Source organism: Rhinolophus ferrumequinum, chromosome 19 (assembly GCF_004115265.2).
Source record: "Rhinolophus ferrumequinum isolate MPI-CBG mRhiFer1 chromosome 19, mRhiFer1_v1.p, whole genome shotgun sequence".
NCBI lineage: Eukaryota > Metazoa > Chordata > Mammalia > Chiroptera > Rhinolophidae > Rhinolophus > Rhinolophus ferrumequinum.
In genome coordinates this window covers 28753243-28771846 of record NC_046302.1, presented here as the reverse complement: position 1 = coordinate 28771846, position 18604 = coordinate 28753243, and the positions used below count along the sequence as shown (strand labels likewise).

At 35.8% G+C, this 18604-nt stretch overlaps 1 protein-coding gene across 33 annotated transcripts in view; it reads right to left on the bottom strand.

The window, feature by feature from the left end:
- The window catches only part of DTNA (dystrobrevin alpha), a 366357-nt gene that overhangs the window by 257612 nt on the left and 90141 nt on the right, over window positions 1–18604 (bottom strand). For 2 of the 33 annotated variants that reach the window (XM_033087078.1, XM_033087075.1), the window contains exon 1: window positions 11470–11668. The exons of 28 other annotated variants lie outside the window; for them this stretch is intronic. The gene's annotated coding sequence lies outside the window, so the exon portion shown is untranslated. Of the gene's footprint in view, window positions 1–11469; window positions 11671–18604 lie in introns of those variants that run through there. 3 more of the 33 variants (XM_033135727.1, XM_033087083.1, XM_033087092.1) reach the window with 3 other exon arrangements.

Below are 18604 nucleotides of genomic sequence, written 5' to 3'. Positions count from 1 at the left end.
ATGCTTTATTTTCCCAAAGTGCCATGTGTTATGGCAAACTTCAATAGTACTCAGGGGCACAACATTAAACAGTTCCTCAGCAATGGCTATATGTGTATGGAGGGGGAAGGGAAAAATTAAGACAATGAGCTCTAGGTATGTGACCCCATTTACTGGAGCACTTAGAGAAGCTGTCCTGGCATACTCTTAGCACAGTCAATTCAAGGTTTAATCTTCAGACAGCTGCTAGAAGCGCCAATATTCTATGTGTTTGACTGAAGAAAGATCTATATGTTTAAACAGCAGGTAAAAAGGCAGCAGAGTTGACTCTGACAGAAAAATTAAGAAGCCTGACTTATAGTTTCACACAGAGATGGTCACTCCAATGTACAGACAGATGTATAACTTTTTCTCGAAAAGAAAAAAAGTAAATTCTGAATGGGATCTTGGGATTTTATAAATTCCTTGAAGCATGAAAGAAACATGTTGGGCCTAGAAATTTTTATGGGTAGTTCTCACCATTACACTATCTTAATCCCCAAAAGAAACTAAGAAATACTTTTGTCTATTATCTGAATATTTGAGTAGAAACACATAATGATGGGCTCTCCAGGCTGTTAAATGCTTCAAGTGGATGAAGAAACTAACCTAGGAGGGTTATTTAGTAGAATACTAGAGGATGTGTATTTTATGTTTAGCGCTGCTAATGTAAAGTCTTTCTTTCTGATAGCAATTTGTAAAAGACATGGCTACATATTAAGGCCTTGTTGTTATCGTAGCTCAGGCTGCCTATATTTCTGCAGGCTTGGGCACGTCTCCAATGAGCATGTCTCCAATTCACATAAAACAAATCCAGTTATTTAGATCTATAAAATGAGGAGGACATGGCACAACTCATTTTACAAGATTTAAAATTGAAATTGATCTGTCAAAAGAGCATAATGTTTGGGTAGCTTTACTAAGGACTGGGGCTTCCCCTTTTGGGTCTCCCTTAATTGGAACTATAGCCACTTAAGATTCAAATCATAGGAATTTAGAGCCATAGATACTTTCAGATTAAGCACTGTGATAATCCTCCATCTTGTATCTCACTGTTTATTAAACAGAGCCATCTGGAAATAATCTTCCTCATGGACTATCAAAATGATACCTCTTTTGCCTTTCTCCCTGTTGCTCTATGTAATTCTGTATCTTCTGACCTATTGATGTTGGATAAGGGGGTTTATGTGAGTCATTGAAAAAATGTCCAGCAAAACTCAGAACTTTGAGCACTTATGGAAGACTGCTACAAGATGCCAAGAGGCCATGAGAAGAGATAGGAGAGACCCTTCAGGATAAACACCTCTGTGCTAAGAGTGCTGATCACAGTGACAAATATTTTTCCCAGCTCTCTTAATGGGTATTCATAGTATTGCAGAAGGGCTGAAACTATAAGAAAACGAAGTATAGTCTCTTCTTTATATAAGCTTTGCTTAGAATGCCCATTTTGGAATTAGGCTAGAGATTATTCAGTTTATATCAAATAGATTTCTAAAGAATTCAACTTAAAAATATAGAGGAACACCCTCTTCCCAGTGGTCCAAATAAGATTCCATCTAACTAGGCATTACGGAATCAGTTAAATTTTCCAAAGTTTTATGAGCAGACTATGCTATGTTCTCTCTTCTCTGCCTCCATTCTTGTCTTCTTTATAATCATCATGCAGAATGATCCATCTACCTAAAATGCATTTCTTGCAACTCTTAGTATCTAGAGCTTACTTCTCAAGCAAAGGAGATTTTTTTTAACCAAAGGAAATTCTAAAGAACACTATCAAATGTGTTGGCAGAATAAGAAGCTACTGGATAGACATGGTGTATCTTTCTGGAAACTTGGAGACAAATGCTTTTATGTTGAAATAAAGATATATTATAGAGTAAAATGTAAATACATTATAGCTTCATATACATGGCAGATCATTTTGAACTTTGGCTCTAGACCCTCCTGTGAGTATGCATCTATTCTTTTTTTTTTGCGTGGTTTACTTTGGGGGAGACTCTTGAATTTCAGAAGCACTAAGTATTCTAAGGAAAAGAGAAGAAACCCCTTGGCATGACATAAAGGGCCGTCCACGTCTGGGTACCTATTTACTTCTACAAACTCATCTCCTTTCACTCTAGCCTCAAACTCCAGTACTATCAAACTGTTGACCACTCCCTCTACACACCATGCTATTTCCTCTTTGCTCATTCTAGTCCTTCAATCTTGAATGGCCTTCCATCTTTCTTTATCTAGGTAACTCCTAGTCACCAGTCAAAATCCAATATAGTTGTCACCTCCTTCAGTCTGTCTCTTGGCATCTTAATATTCTATCTATCACTTCATATATTATGACTAAATTATCATCATATGGACCTGTCTTCTGGGTACTTGTCAAAGACAGGGATTTAGCAAAGTGTAGGTCATTTAAAATGTCAAATACAGGGTCTAACTCTGAGATTAAAACTGTCTTATTCTAATGTACAGGTTGTGGATTATGTAATTTTGATATGAGTCTTGGTTATAAAATAATTATGAAAAATAAGCACAGGATTAATTTCTCTTTTATTTGTGAATTTTTTTTGTTGTGAAATAGAACACAGTAAATTAAACCTGATTTTTCTTTCATTTTGAATTTTGAAAATATATATAATTGTCTGAGCTAGAAGACTATATAGACTTTATAAAACCAAGATTTAAATTTGTTATACTGAATATCAAATAGACTTCTAAAGAATTAAAGTAAAAAAAATCCGAGAGCCCTCCAGTGGTCAAAATAATAGATGCAAATAGTCACAGTTATTTATTCAATATTCCTCCCTCCAAAGAGTTTAAAACATTTCAGTCTTCCTTTTAGAAAAAATGTGTGCTTTGATTACTTTCTTATATCACTGTTATATTACATAAATTGTTTCTTTTCAGCCCTATAGGAAAACATGTTTATCCAAATCATTTAAATAAACCACAGAAAATAGCAGCCCATACCACCCATTTATTAATGAGAGATTTTAAGTAGTCGCTAGAATTAAACCACAGAAGGGCAATCCTAAATCTTGTCCAGATATGAGTAATTTAATTCCTTCCGTTGTAGCCATTGAGAGAAATGTGGCTGTATATTAAAACCACTCAAGATAAAGAAAGGATCTAGTCAACTTTGTATCTGGCTATTTCTGTCTTCCCTTTAAGCATAGAGTTGTATTTTAATGTGTATATTCCTAGACTTGTAAAAGCACAGTGTGTGTGTGTGTGTGTCTGTGTGTGTCTAAATTGTAATTCTGATGGTTTGCATAAGAAATGTGTTGGCTTCTCTTTTAGCAAATGCATATCTAACTAAGCCAGGCAGCAGCACTTACATTTGTTTCATCTCTTTTTATCAGATTACCAGTAATGTTTTGGCAGAAAGCCTGGAGTAATGGCTCTGCCTTGAAAATTGTCACACTCTAACATTTACCCAAATGCTGAAACACTGATTGGTGAGGGTATTTTTTGGTTTGTTTTAATTAAATTTCAACATTACCCTATAAGAAAGTAAAGCTTGTTTTAAAAACTCCCACACACATTCCTACCTATGGTGTTCAATATAGGATTAAGATTCTCTTTTGCAAACATAGAATAATATATTTAATTATTATATTCCAACATCTTTATAGATTACCTCTAAAAAAAAACAAAAACAAAAACCTATGCTTATTTATTTTTAAAAACATCATCATAGAAGAAATGCTAAGAAAAAAAATTTATGCCCTATAATTTCATACTGAGAATTTTTTGCTTGTTTTCTAAATGTCTTAGACAGAAAAAAAATGTTCATCAGTTTTCCCTTTTATAAGAGTAATAATGCATGCAGACTTACCACTTTAGTCAATGTTCCTAAGTAAAAAAATAAAAGTCAAGTTCAGTTAGTATCTGTGAATGACCTTCAAGAAATTCAGCCTACTGCAAGAAATGTTATGGGTAATTCTCAGAAAGCATACTCTCATGAAATAAATTATTACCTAAGACAAAAGTGGGCATTTCTGGAGGCTATATTGTATCTTTCAGGCCACTGGGGTACCATATAGGAGACTGAAGCAATAATTTACCCTTGTGCAATGAAAAATATAATGTAACTTACACACCAGGATCCTTTGCCTCATTAAGTTCAACACTTCCCTCATGTCATTTTAAAGGAGCGATTACAGTACTGTAAATCTAAGTAACTTAGATTTATGTTCTGGTGCCTGATAAATGGTTATACAGGACATTTTTCAGCATTTCAAATGTTTTAGGTGCTAGACAGTTTCAGAATGTGGATATAATTGATTTTACCATTTGACACACAGATAGCGTTCTGCTGTGTGGCTATTCAAAGAATCGCAAAGAAGTAGTCCTGCAGTGCTGAGAAGAGATTTTTAGATCTCCCTACAATGGGGATTTTTAGGGAGTATTGCTGACATCATTATGGTTTCTGAATCTTATAATCCCAGGGAAAATTATAAGCAAAAATCAATCAGCGGGAAAATGTGTGCTAGGAATGTATGCTATCCACACTTTTAATTGAATGATTTCTTTTTCTGTCTCTGCCTCCATTCTTGTCTTGGCAGACAAGAAGAGATATGTCCCAAATAATTTTCTTTTAAAAAAAGGTATTGATTTATCTCTTACTTTTAGAATGGAGGGAGGAGAACTGAAATGCTGATAAATAAAAAGCAGAATAATATTGCCAGAGTGGACAAGGGGATGAAAGTACACCTAAACTTTCCCTGAAAGGTCCCTGTCACACCTAAACACCCTGATGCCTATAACTGAAACTAATATTTAGGATTTTCTTTGAATAGAGGTGCTAATGGCAAAAAGCTAATGGCAAATTTGGTTCATTTTAAGTGGTAACAGCACTTAATTGAATATACTACACATTCTAAAGAAAAAAGTAGACATTTTGTTCTTGTTAGTCTATTACGCCTCTTCTTGAACAAAAATATTCTCCGAGATGGTAACTTCAGTAAAGTCTCTTTTGAAACCCCACAGTTTCTTTTTCCTTTTTAAGCTTCAAAATTTTTGAACTGAAAGGAGGTGAACAAAAAAAAGAATCAAGAAACAGATGTTGAAGTTGAAGATGACTTTTCTCTTCATATCCTTCTCTGTATGAAGACAGAAAGGATAACTAAGTCTAATAAGTTAATATTCTAAAATGGAATAACAGTTTTAGAGTTTCGAATGAAACGGATAAAATAGTACGAATCCCTTTTGAGTTTTGGGTTCTGATGAACACTGCTAGTCTCCTTACCTGTGGCCGTATCACAAATCTTATGAGTCAATAAAGTTAAACATATGTTATTGGATGCCCTATCAGTTTAAAATTTGATTTGTTGGTGTTTAAAATCAATGCCATCTATCAAGAGACTACAATGTACCCAAGAGTAAATCTATCTTTAAAAGTCATTTAAAATTCTCACCTTTATGTTCTCAAAGTACTACATGAGCTACCACATTATCAGACTTTTAAGTATCAATACAACAAACAAGGGGTGATTTAAACCAGAATTTACCAAGTGTGTTAAAAAAATGTGTTAAAATATTATGTATGTATAAAATGTTGATGTATGTGTTAATGTATATTAGGTTTATATACCTGGGGTGCCAAACAAATGTATACACATGACTTGTATTCATCTTTTCTTATCAGTATATATTAAGTATCACAATTTTAATACAGTTTTTTCCTTTCTTAAAATGTGTATACATTTTTTTGGCTCCCTCTGTATATTCAAATTATGTATATCCAAATTAGCTTGAGAAACACTGAGTTAAAGAAAATCACACACAACTGTTTAGTGTGAAATTTTAAGAATCCTTAATGCTAATGGTCACCTCAGTCTCCAAGAGGAATATAATATACAGCGCTGCCCAAATTCATTTGACCCAGGATCCTCATATTTTTTTTTCTTCCATATAGCATTTCCTAGAATTATTGCTCCCAAGAACATAAATTGGATTTGCTGATGTAAATTAAAACCCAAAAGACCTTTCAATATTGGTTTAATAATTTTTCAACTTTTAAGTGTCTCATTAATCTTTGAATTCTTCAGTTTTACCTTGTTAGTACTTAAAACTAAATGCAAAGCAAAAAGTGGAGTATCAGAGGGATGAAAATTGCTATTCAAAACTATGCATTTCTAATGTATAATATAGATTACCATTCTTCTGTGGCATTTTCGCCAAGGCTGGTCCTTTTACTTTGCCTCCTGGAAAAAGTGGGGCCTAGGGATTAGCATTATTCAATTACATTTTTCTCCATTTCACTGCTACACATAATCCGTTCTTAGAGATGGAGAATGTTAACATTTTTACATTTGCTCTCTACATTGTATGGGAATCGCCCCATCAGAGGCTCTTTTCCCTTCCCCAAATTGTTTCTGGGCAGGACTCCCTGAGAGACAAGTGTGAGGACAGGTAAAAAAATCCTAGGATTCCAAAGGACTGGAAAAGCTGTAACAGGAAAGGTCACAGCTACTTTGAAAATGACAAGGATTTAGAGAGTCAAAAAGTCTCAGTGGGGATGAGAGTCAAAGGATGCAAATAGGCAAAAGATGCTGGTATCAGATTGCACATAGCTCGCCTACATGTTACCAAGTATGGACAAATTACTGTTCACAGGTATATAAAGCTTTATGTCTAAATCTCTGTTCTTCTGGGGGTTTGGGGCTGCCTATCATCCATTAGTGTGGAATTCATTAGAGTTCTTCATAAATATTTCAGCGCTCTTTCCAGGAATGTGTTAAGATTGTATTCCTTACCCAAATGACGTTAGATGTGACCATGTGGCATGCTTTGGACAAGGAAATGACAGTATAAGGAACTGTGGATTATTTCCAGGGGAAAGCAACAATGTAGAAAAGGCCCTTCAGCCAACCCAGGATGGATAATTTGCATGAGTAAAAAGGAAACATTGTTTTTTTATAAGCTACTGAAGCTTAGGGGTTGTTTATGCCTCAGGAAACCACACCTGGTATATCTGGAATACTTCCTATGTCTGCATCTTAGTTTTATCATATATAAAAGAAAATAACATATGTCTCCTATCTACAAAATAGTATGAAACATTGGATGCCTCTTACAAGAGAATTACTACACTTATCTGAGGTGTTAAAAACAACATCTTTTGATGAGTAAATATGTTTCTACAAATGTGTAGTAACGAACAGTCTAAGACTAGGAAGTTCATATTCATTAGAAGATAAATTTCATTCAAAATTACTCTACATCTTTTATTCTTGAACTATGATTAATTCAGTGAATTCATTCTTTCAGTATGCATAAATTTGTGTACTACCACATTACAAAGGAATGGGGTACAAAAGTAATGTGAGACTAAAAAAGAAAAATAATATAAATAACTCTATTGCTTTCTTTAAAATACAGTTATATGGTCTCATCTGGCAAAAATGGAAACAGATAACCTCCTCCTCCACAAAATAGCAGTAACCAAAGAAGCAAACGTATTTTTAACTGATTCTATTTGACATAGAGGACCATTAGTGATCACTATTCCTGATAGAGTCTAAAGTCAAAGAATAATTATGTTCAGAAAGAAAAAAAAATAAAGTAAAAAAGGAATTGTTGAGGAAAACTTCATCATGACAGTCATTTGTTCATTCCTTAAAAATGTATTGGATGGTTTCTATGTGTCAGTTACAGAGAACATAAAAATGAGTAAAAAACAATTCCTTCCATCACAGGCTCCCAGAATAGTGGGTGAGCTATACAATTAAAGAGAGTACATTGAAGGTGACTTACAAGATTAACCTTGAAGAAGAAGTTGGATTTACCCATGAAGAGGATGTACAATGGGCATTCTGGGCCCTAAATCTAAAAAAACAGTAGGTAGACTAGCAGAGAGGTATGACAGTGTATGGAATATTCTGGAGGCAGCCATTATGTGTTATTAAAGTGTTGGTGAAACCAGTGAAGCAGTGGAGGTGATGTTAGAGAAACAGGTGAAGGCTTTGTGACAGGCCTCTAAGACATACTAAGGAATTTGTTTTGAAGGGAATAGTGAACAACTGAAGAATTTTAAGTGGGGGAGCAATCCATTCATGTCTATGATTTTAGAAAATACGTATGGTCCTAATGTGCGAGATGTGTTGCGGGGTAGAGCCTAGAGGCAGGATAACAACTAGGGGACCACAGTAATACCCAAGTGAGATGAAGACCTGAAGGAAAGCAATTGCAGAGAATGGAAAGGAAGGAATTTAAGATAATTCTTTAAATGTGGTGATACTGGATACAGGCCAAGAGAAAGCAGGAGGAGTCAAGGTCAACAGCTGAGAGTGATGGCAGTGGAGGTGGATTAGAGAGACTAAAGAGATTACTAAGGAAAGGGGCCAGCTAGGGACAAATAAAAGGACTGTTAAGTATTGTTGACAGCTCAAATAATGTTGGAAAACATGAATCTTGTGATCAGCATGCATTTACAAATTTCCCCAAAAAACCTACACAGATTATGTCACAACTGAAAAAAAAAATCACAAAACTACCTGACATCATCAATAATATCAGCAGACTGCCTGATACCTTCTCTAGAATGATGAATGTTCAAAAAAAGAAAGAACGAAAGAAAGAAAAAAAAGACTATACAAGCAGTAGAGTGAATTTCCAGTCATTTCTGGTAACTAATGAGATCATGTGGATTGACACTCCCACTGTGGTGACTAAAAGTATTTAAAATATAAAAACAGCAAAGAGCTAATAAAAAGGTGAAGACATCATACACGGAAATGTAGGAGAAGACCAGAACTCAGAGAGGGAAGGAAGCTCATCTTTGAAAGCTTTTGTTTTGCCCTTGGGCGTATGAGTGTCAGGCACAAAAGATCTGAGAAATCAGCTGCACTTTGGGCAGCCTTATGAGTTTCCTGGGGAAATCGGGGCCCATGGTCCTCAGGTGAAGTCTTTAACAATCTAACCCAACTTTAACCTGGGATTTCAAAAGGACACTTCCTTCAGAGGAGGAGGGAACCCCAAATCAGCCATTCCTCACACAGATTTGCAGCCTTGCTTCTTGCACAGGAGAGATTCAGGGAACCTTAGGTGTCACACTTTGACTAAAGTGGTTCTGGTGTGACATTGCCCCCCAGGTGCCTGGCAGAAGCAAACCGAAGTCCTCTGGAGGAAAACACCATCACCACTAGGTCTCACCTTATTCTTACAAATAATTTTTAAAATATATTTCCAGCAGATATTCAACGATATCCAAGCAACCAAGAAAATATGATACCTTGAATGAGAAGTGACAGGAACAATGATAATATTAGGTTGGTACAAAAGTAATTGTGGTTTAAAAGGTTAAAAATAATTGCAAAAGCCACAGTTACTTTTGCAGCAACATAACAGAAACAGGTCCAATAACACTTGAGATATTAGAATTAGCAGACATATATTATCAAATAACTATATTTAGTATATTCAAAGAAATAAAATCCAAGCTTGACAAGTTCAGCAGGGAACTAGAAACTCTGAGTGACATAATAGTAGCAGAGAAATATTCATTTGCTCCCTTTCCTGTCAACAGTATTCAGCCACATAGTTTAAAATTCTTACATGTTAGAATTTAAAAATGTATATTCTTTTTCAGTTTTCTTTTGACACACTGAAAACAAAACCAAACCCAACACTGATAAGGCTAATATAATTCTATTTATATTTATAATCCAATCAGAAATATATTAGGTTAAGTAAAAGTCTACGTGTGTGTGTGTGTGTGTATCTGTGTGTAGTGAGCACACACATGCATGCACTCACCCACATATTTCTTGGAAACACCTATGATTTCTGCCAGGTTCACTTCTCTATAGTCATCAGTTCAGACCACAGCTGGGTAAAGCAAGGACAGGCATTCAATGGGTCCAGGGATAATTTTCAAAGGTATCACCCACTCACAGAGAAATGAAAATTAACAGCAACTTTTACAACCTAATGGGTTAATTATAAGTATTAGGGAAGATTAACTGTTATTTAACAAAATTATCTAAACAGTTTGGAGGTTAGGTATTTATATTGAAATGCAAATATTTCTTGGACTTAGTGCATTGACTTTAAAACACTCTACAGTCAGATGTTTCCTTGAAGTAGGTCATGACTGCAAGGCAAGGAGGGACTGGGCAGTGATATTCAACAGGGTTCAGAAGAAGAAGGAAGGCTGAAGGGGGAGAGAGAAAGGGGGCAAAGTGAGGAGGGACAGGACATCAAAACTGAGCTCTGCAAACTACATTTTCTTTGGTCTTGCTACATTACTCAGTAGTTGTAAAATCAAGTGACTCTGTCAATATAACATTCATTTTTCATTTTGGAAGTGTAACACAGTATATCATTTATTCTTATCAAAGTTGAGTAAAATGTCCATAGTAAGTCATTCATTGTTTGTACTTAGTTTAGCCAACTTAGTTCATTAGAACCCGGTCTAGTTGACCGAGCAAAAAACGGCCAGTTGAATTTAACAGCTTTTCGGCCCCGCACTCTGTAAGGAGAACATCAGCAGATTTAATTTCCCCATATAAAGCAGAATTTCCAGTTCACACCATGTACTCTGTGACTATTATGGACAGTATTTATTCTGAAGGAATGCTGTGCAAGTTTGGAAAAGCTGTCTCTAAGAACAAAGCCAAGAAGCCATTTGACAAAACAAGAAACCAAACCTATACATGGTCAAAACATGAAGGGAACTAAAGTTTATCTTTTTTTTTTTTTTAAAAAAAACGTTTTGAAATCCTTAAAACACAGTGTGGCAATAGCAAATTAGACAACTCTTTCCCTCCTCCACTCTCAAGCTCTGTATAATCAGAATGCCTCCCTTTACTTAGCAAATATCAGCTTTTTGGGAGGAGGAGAATCTGCTTGGAATTAATGAGGCAACACCAAAAAATAACTTCTATTAATAAATTGTTTTCTTCAATGGAAAATTGCCATTTTTTCGCCTGTTTTTCTTTAAAGAATATATCCTAAAGACTCCTATGAACTTTAGACCACCTGAAACTATGTATTTTTCCCTTTCTACATATTTTTCCTGTTTTCATTCTTTTTAAAAATTTTTTAATTTAGGAAGTGCCATAGTGCCATGCAAGGAAAATAACTCCACTCACAATAATACAGTTGCATCCAGTGGCGTCATCACACAATAACACTCAGTCCGTGTGGTGACATATAATTACTGATATGGTAATTCAATAAATGTAGGGTGTTTAAGGAGGAGTGAATCGGGGGAGAAGTAAGTACGGGTAAGAAGTTACAGATGTGCAAGGTAAATATCCAAACCCAGCTGCAGTACTCTATTTTTTTCTGCTGTACAAAATGTAAAATGCCAGCTATCTCAAGCAAGGTAAGAAAGTTACAGCCCTGGAAAATCTTCATTATCACTTTTGCATTCACACACACAAAAAGAAAAATGCAACATTAACCTTCCCAGAGGAGATGCGCCTTAAAAGCAATCTTTTCACTTACCCTAGAGTGTGTACAGCAGGATCTCTTAAATCCTTTTAATTCCAGTATATCCAGAACATATATGCATTCTTAGCACATTCACTTAAAGAACAAACTTGAACCAAATTGTTACGTAAAACAGAGATCCTAACAGAACTCTGAAATTCTAGGGAGAGAGATGAGTTTAAAATCCAGCTTCTAGATCTTGGTGTATACTGTGTCTATCTTTAACTTGAAAATGATTTGGTTTCACATTCCATTGAAGTCCCACTGGCAGATGCCTTTGGTAAACTCACCAATGGCAGGCTTTCAAACGTCCTCCCCTCACCCCCTCCTCCCTCTGACGGAGCTTCCGCTGTTACATCTAATGCTGATTTACTCAGCTGTCTTTTTACCTGTCGCTGCGTGGGTAAAAGGACGTGCTTTCATTGATGGCTGTTACGGAAACACTTGGAAACTGAAGATCAGCCTGAGGAATCACTGTGTTTCCCAACCCCCTGTCATTCCCTCCCCCTCCTTACTGCCAGAAACCAACTGACTTCCAAACTTGGCTGTCTGAAAAAGAATGTTCTCTGATTGGCATTCCTGGAAGCAGAAAGCAAGGGCAGCTCAAGTTTTGTTCTGTTACTCAGCATGAAAACTCTTCCCAGGTACACACAATACAAATTAGTTTCCTGAATTTTTTTTTCTTGACTTTGAGGAGAACGGAGCAAAAATTTGGGGAAATTACAAATATTTTTGGTGCCGAACAGCATGTAAGTTTTAATAGGCACACACAATTTTACTCAAAATGGCTATGGATACAGCGAAAAGAGTGAAATGACAAATCTTTAGTTAAAAGTTGAATTTCCTTATTAGCAAATGAGTTGGGACCCATTAGAGCAGGGGTGACCAAACTGTGGCCCGCGGGCCAACTGCGGCCCGCAATCCATTGTTAATTGGCCCGCAGCAAATTCCAAAAATATATTTAGTTTACTTAAATAAACCAGGTGAGGCAATACGTACTTCACCTCGACTGAGTGGCCCGGCTGTGTGTGTATTTTACCGCATATGGCCCTTGGTAAAAAACGTTGAAAAAAGTTTGGACACCCCTGCATTAGAGGAAGAAACAGTTATGCTGCCTGCTTGACAATATTCTGGAAGGCAACTGTGGCTTTTCTGTGAGAGAAAAAACCTTGCTTATAGAATTATGAAAAAACAGTTTTCAGTTGTCCTGTATTATACATTGCAGACAGTAGGAGGACAGGGTACAAACACTTCTACCTCCCTGTAAAAACCTTTTTTTCCAGGACTGTCTTACAAAGTTTAGTGAGGACTGAGAAAGAAATTTTGTGTGTGTGTGTGTGTGTGTGTGTGTGTGTGTGAGCACACTGTACACACACACACATATCTGAAAGAAGAGGACTGAATGGAAATGAGAAAAAGATACACTGCATCAAATAGAGTCTGACAGGGATTAATAATGTGGGATCCCTTAAATCACTAAATAAACTTGTGTTTAATATTTATTTAATGGTCACTGAAGTCTAAAGATCTGCTGCTGAAAAAAATTTGCCTCTTCATGATCAAAAGAGTGAATTTATTACATGCAGTTTTATAGACTAGACAACTTCTTGAAAGGCCTGATTAAGGATTTATAATTTCGATAATCAAATCAAACCTCAAGCATTTTGGGGTTTGCAAATTTCAGCTGGCTGTGGTTGCCAACTCTAGGCAACTGTCAGCTGGCGGGCTCAGAGTAGTGGTGTGGCTGCAGCTGCTCCTTGCAACTTGTACAGACATCTCAAAACTATTCAATGGCAAAAGGTTGACTCCAAAAAGAAAGCTTTCTCTGTTTGTGGTTAGTTTTAAATTTTCTGTTCTAAGTGCTCTTTCACCACATCTAGAATTAAATCATTTTAGGGAAACATGAGTGAAAACATTATTAAGTGGCATCATATTACTAATTTATTTCAGTGATATTTTGATGCCCCATATAGACTGGCATCCTATTAGCTTGCTCACTCCTTAACCTGTTACTTGATGTCTTAAAAAAAATGATTAATAGGAGGAGGAAGAAACTTTTCTTCTTCTTATTCCCAAAGTTGATTATCTTAGGGAAATTTCAGGCTATATGAAATGATAGATACGGGCATCTAAGTGACTTCAGAAATAAATAAAAAGATTCACCCAGAGAACACGTGTGCCTGTCTCTGAGTTTCTTCTTTCCTCTTTTTGGGAGGTGATTAAGTCCTCCCCAAGGCTAATGGATGGTGTCAAAACACGTGAACCAAGCAGAGTGGACAGACGTGGCGGCAGGCCGTCTGGTTCACATTCAGCCACATTATTCATTATGTTGTATTTTGAGTGAACGCTAGCATATATCTGACACTCAAAAAATATTTGTTGAAATTGAAAAACTGCTTGTTCAAAAGTGCATATTTTAACCTATGGAAAATGGTTATATTTTGGCTCACTTTAAATAACTATGTTTTGCATTTTTGAATGATTTTTTTTTTCAGAAAAAAAACTATCTCCTTTCAAGCCATTAACCAAATGACTATATGGAAGGTGTATTAGGTACTGTGCACCTTCACGGAAGTCCTGCCTCCAAAAATCATCATGCATTTTGGCTCTGTGTGAGTGACTAACTCTAAACAGCAACATGGTGTATATTTTTAAGATCACTTGTTAATCTTGCTGGCTTCCAAGAAAAATATAGAAAAAAGGAAATGTTAGGTCCTGCCAATATCTCACATTAACTAGTAAACTATAAAAATTTTCTTTATTGAATTGCTGCTGGCCATTCCTTATAGTGCGACATTCATCAATCAAACATCTCCTTCAGTTCCCAACTTTATCTCCCCTGATATTAATATTTCATCTGTGCCAATCATGGAAATTCCAGAACAGTCTGCAACAGTAGTAGTAGTCCAAACCCAAGTTTGACTGAACACAATGGGAATCTTTTTCTTCTTTTTTTCCCCTGTAACCTTCACAAGGCAATTGATAAGATTTCTAATGGCTAGAACTCATTGTTCATCATGAGTAAATGTTATTTTTCTCTTTCACAAGCACTAACGTAAGAGTTAGTATTTGATCAGAAAAATAGCTTCCAGGGCTTGCTTCCAAAGAAAACTGGGCATGTAACTGACAAATCAAGTACCCTTGATTTATCATGAACAAACAGTTAATCTCTGTTCCAGTCTCCAGAAATAGACTGTATTAGCACAGTTCTGTGGATAGCAAACACTGGTAGCAGGCTCCTTGCACAGGTGAACAACGTGTTCAGACTCAGATCTTAGCTGATCTGTGAGGCATCCATGTATATGAAGAATCTGGTCATAGAAAAGCATGGCCCTTATTGTTTTCTTCCTCACCGTGGTCCTTACGAGACTGGTGTAGGGGATATTCTCAGGATGATGGTTTTGCAGATAATTTTCTTTTTGTCTTTTGCATAGCATTTATTTTTTGAAAGCATTTACTATTTGCTATAGACTGAATATTTGGGACCCCCAAAATGAATAGGTTGAAACCAAATCATTAAGGATGGTATTTGGAGGTGGGGCCTTTGGGAGGTGATTAAGTCATGAGGGTGGAACCCTCATGAATGGGATTAGTGTCCTTACAAAAGAGACCCCACAGAGCTCCTTTGTCACTCCTACCATGTGAAGATATAGTGAGAAGACAGCCCTGTGAAGCAGGAAGCAGGCCCTCATAAGACACTGAGTATTGGAGGCTTGATCTTGGACTTCCCACCCTCCAGGATTGTGAGAGATAAATTTCTGTGGTTAATAAGTCACTCAGTCTATGGTATTTTGTTATAACAGCCTGAATAGACTAAGACACTATTAATGCAAAAATGAGGGATTTTTTTTGGTGGGGGACTAGTGACTTTTAGTCTATGAAAAAATTAATAAATTCAAGCAGTAGTTGTTTGTAAAGTAATTAAAATAGACAATGTCCAAGGAAAAGTAGAAAAACGGGTACCTAAACGTTAGAAAACAGATAAGGAAGGGATTCAAAACAGCAACGAGCTATGTATAATCTTATTAAATACTAACAATTTAAAAATTGGATGAAATGGACACCCATCGTGAATGCTTATGGTATGGTAATAGCCCTAATTATGGAAAGGGCCATATGTATAAAAATGCTAATCATAACATCATGTCTGGTAGAGAAAAACTGAGAATGATGATAGTTTTGATGACAACAGAAAGACATGGGCTAATGTTTAGGTTAAAAATCATAGCATGTAAGTCAGACTAAGAAAGGCAAATACCATGTGATCTCACTTATATGTAGAATCTAAAGAACAGAATAAACAAGCACACAAAACAGAAATAGGCTCAGAGATATAGAGAAAATACTGATGGTTGCTAGATGGGAGGGTGGGTGGGGATGGGAGACAAGGTGAAGGGATGAGAAAGTACAAATCAGTATTCACAAAATATTCATGGGGATATGAAATACAGTATAGGGACTATAACCAATAATGTTGGAAAGATTATATAGGCTGGCAGATGGGCACTGGACTCATCAGGGGATCACTTCATAGACTGTAGATGCCTGACCAATGCGCTATGCACCTGAAGCTGAAGTAGCATAATATTGAACGTGAACTTTAATTTTATATATGTATTTTTACATATATAATTATATATGTGTTTTATATATAATTATATATAATTAATATATTAATATAATATATATTAATAATGTATATAACTATACATTATATATAATTATATAGTATAATATATTAATATATATAGTTATAGTTAATATATTAATATATATATAGTCATGGGATGTAAAGTACAGCATAGGGAATATAGTCAGTGGTATTGTAACAGCTATATATGATACCAGAGGGGTAGTAGACTTTGTGAGGGGGGTATATGTCTAACTATTATGTTGTTTGGCACACCTGAAATTAATTAAAAAATCATAGCATATAAATGTATATGCATCCTGATTTCAACTATATTAGAACATCTATAGGCACTAGAAGGAAAGATAAAGACTAGAAGGAAATAAAACAAAATGATTTGTGGATACACAAACACTCACACACACTCAAAATATTCAAGTAAGAATAATTGTAGCCTTTTTTCCTCACTTTCCTCCTGGTCTTTGAAAAGGCATCTCTATTTCTCTTCTTTGGGCCTGTTGTCGTGCACGTGGGCTGTTAGGAAGGGCGTGGAAGCGGATGAGGAGGCTCTCTAGTGTGGAAAGAGACACAGAAGAAGCTTAAGGGGGCTTATGTTGATTTTAAGACAGGTCATGGAAGGAAATACCCCCCAAAAAGAGTAATCTTAAAGGAAATAGTGACAACAAGGGAAGAAAGTGGGGAACAAAATCTGGCATACTTAGTAACAAAAAACAGCCTGTAAGCCAGATTGGGGAGCAGGTCCTTTGATGAGGATGACTTTGAAGAGACCAGTATCTGAAAGGGAGGTTTAGGAAATCTGGCCCTAGGACATCTGGCTGTGTGTTTCGTGATTTCTTCTCATGAAACACTTAATACGTCTCTCCTTCAAGATCTGATAGTGTCAAAGTTGTGTCTTTTGGATACTTCATAATATTGACATGGATATAAAATCTATAGATACATTTCATCATGTAAACATTTTTGAAAAGTTTAGTACTGATTGTTTTGACATGTTGTTATGGTTGCTAACATTGGTTTTCTTTGATAAGGGTAAGAAATCATCTTCACCCTTGTCTAAATACGAGGTGCATATACTTTCTCAATCATTTTTCTCTACTTGCATTTCATTTCCTATATCTGTCTCAGTTGCCATGATTTCTACAGTCTCTCGGGCTGAGCACTATATGTAAAATAACCAACCACACCTATTTGACTGGATTTCGATGATGCAGGATTTTCAGTGCTGAAATCAAGAAAGTCCCAGGCAAACCAGGATGAGTTGGTCAACCTATATATATAATCTTGAATTTTTTACATTATATGTATGCTTTGATAACATTAGCTTTTTTATTAATAGAGAGGTGTTGGCCCAAGTAGAACAATACTCCAAAAATATAGATTTCTTTTGTCTCTACCCCTTGTTGACTATGCAACCTAGGACAAGTCATCTTCAAGGGCCACCGTTTCCTAATCTCTACAAGGAGAATAATAATACATATTTCAAAGAATTGTGGTCAACCGCAAATGAGATATGCATAGACAGTAAGATACATAAAAATTACAAAATGAATAAATCTATATTTGTTATATTTTTATCAACTTTATATAAAATTATATGTAACTGTAAAGCAAAGAAGCTTTTAGTTAGTTTAGATTGAGAACTAATGGAAGCCTATAGAAGAAGTACAACACTTCACACTTGTAGGGGGTAGGAAGGGATGAGAGAGAAGAAGAGAGAGAAATTAGTTGACTGTGGTTATCAGGAGTATTTGTTTCAGCATTTGATTTTTCCCTAAATTAAACTTACCAAGTTAAAGACATTTTGTTTTTGAGAGACTCTATAGCCCAGGAAATAATCAATACCACACATTTACAAAAGATGGGATCATCCTCAGTGTTAAAAACAAAGATTTTATTTGTATCTTTTCCCTTAAGCTGGGTAGGGACACTTTTCCTTTGTGGGACCAAAATCAACCCTAATTAGAGTACAATTATACACATATCTATTACTGGCAAAACTAGAATTTCTAATATCATCCTAGAGATAGAGAGATACCCCTATTTGAACTCTGGCACCATGTACCATATCTGCTGTCTCTTAAGAAGTGAGAGTGCAATTTGGTTTGGGAGCAAAACAAAAATATATTCAAAGCTGTGCAGATATTCATAATCCTTTGTCCAATCCATATTTGAAATCTGAACAGTTCTACTCTAAGTTTCTTGAGATTTATAAAGAGTTTGACATAGGACAATTCTGCTTTGTGTGGTAAAAGAAAATGACAGGTGATAGCCAAACTGGATGAGTCTGGTAGTTATTATATTCAGCTTATTCACTTGGGAGCAATTTTTCTCCAGATGAGCATATGACGAATCAGTCCTTGTGAAACTTGTTTCTTGATGTTTTTGTTTTGCTATGGAACCCTTTATTCAAGGGAAATACCTCACTGTGACTTAGCAATGACAAGGCATAGCTCCTTTAGCAGAAACTCAGGTGCGAGGCCTGTGGCCCCTCCTACGCCA